Below are 1,834 nucleotides of genomic sequence, written 5' to 3' on the forward strand. Positions count from 1 at the left end.
CAAGAATAACAATATGTATATATATCTAGTGTTGTTTAATAAATTGCTTCTTTGCGTGTATATCTAGTGTTGTTTATTAAATTACTTCTTTGTGTGTATATCCAATGTTTTTTAATGAATTGCTTCTTTATGTGTATATCTAGGCAATTCGAGATGTATGGCCATACATGTCCCTACAAAAAAAGAGATTCAAAGGGCCCTGAGTTTAGAAAAGCAAGGAAAAAGCATATATACATGAGGTATAAAGCAATATCCTGAATCATGTGTGTATATTTGATATTAATCATATACAATTTTTGTTGTTGGTAAGAACATGCTAAAGAAAAAGTTATAGAAGAGAACACCCCATAGCCCAAAGAGTATGACTTTGGCAAAAGAACTCTCTTGGCAAGTGACTAAGTATTAGTTTTGCACGTTAATTTGTTTATTTTTTTGTTATGTTTGCACATAATTTTATTTGCTCTTTTGTTACCACATTGGATTTACTGTGTAGCATCTAGCAAGATTCTTAGAAAGACTCTAAGTGGCTCACAACTAGGACAGGAAAATAGACAACTTGCCAAAGACCCTTTACCTTGCCCCATATTTCTTTGTGAGTTATAAAAGCCATGCTTATATTATTTTACTACCAATTAATAAAAACTAACTGTTAAACTATTCACAATAAATGGTCGCAACTAAATGGTAGCAAGGTGGGGTAGCTGACTGCTTGGAGAACAATAACTTGTCGTATCATTTTGTTGATGTTGGCAAGATATATTTTTTCACAACTTTGCATACTTAAAAATAAATTTTCACGTGCACAATTTGGTTACATAATATTTATGTTGCAGCTCTTAATTTTTTTCAACTAGGGCAATGAGCACTAGGTTCTTTAGAAAATAAACATGAAGGAAAATGACTTTAAGTTGTACAATTCTATGTCGAGCACATATTTAGCAGATAAAAACCTCAAATAAATAGTACAATAACATAATTTACTCAGTGATGTACTCATTTTTTTGTGTATATTTGTTATTTGTTGTTTTGTGTATGTTATCTCCTTTTCGTGCATATGTGCTGCAGGTTCATTTTTTAGCGTAATATGAGTTTGACTGTTACAAAGATTGGACGACACAGAGGATGGAGGGTATTCCTCAATAAGAGAATGAGTAATTACTTCATATTTGTTTGTTAACTCATTTCAGATATGGACATGTTTTTCACTTGGTATTTTCTCGTTTGGCAATTATGATTGTGGTATATTTGTCATACAATATATGCAATACTTGGGCAAAAACTGGCGATTGAACTTCACGTAGGTATGTGTATATGTCAATTGTTCACTAGTTTGAGATGTTTATTGTAGTTAGTGATTTTCTAATAAAGGGTTATTTTCAGCAAAATATCATAAATATAAAGAATCATATGATCAAGTTCTGCAAGCACATGATGGAAATGACTTCCAAGGGTGCAAAAGACAATGAAAAGGCAAAGACATTAGTTAAAGATGTATTATAAGATTCTATCCAGCTAGATGAGCTGTGAAAAATTATGCACTTTTGTAATAGCTCAAGTTAAACTTACATTTGTAATTGGATGGATCAAGTTAAACTTTGTAATTAAATGAATTAGGTTAAACTTTGGCTATAACTTTGCAATGAAGCTCATGTATTGAATGCAACTTTATAATTATTAAACTTCAAGTTATCTGATTTCGTGCAAACCAACTGTATTTAGTTCTATGTTAATCATATTGACTTGTCCATACATGAAGAAACAATTTGGCAAAACTATCTGATTTTTGCCGATCAGTAGGATTCTCACAAATATACTTAACGAGATTTCAGAACAT

This window comes from Nuphar pumila, chromosome 13 (assembly GCF_984573655.1).
Source record: "Nuphar pumila chromosome 13, dmNupPumi1.hap1.1, whole genome shotgun sequence".
Classification (NCBI taxonomy): Eukaryota; Viridiplantae; Streptophyta; class Magnoliopsida; order Nymphaeales; family Nymphaeaceae; genus Nuphar; species Nuphar pumila.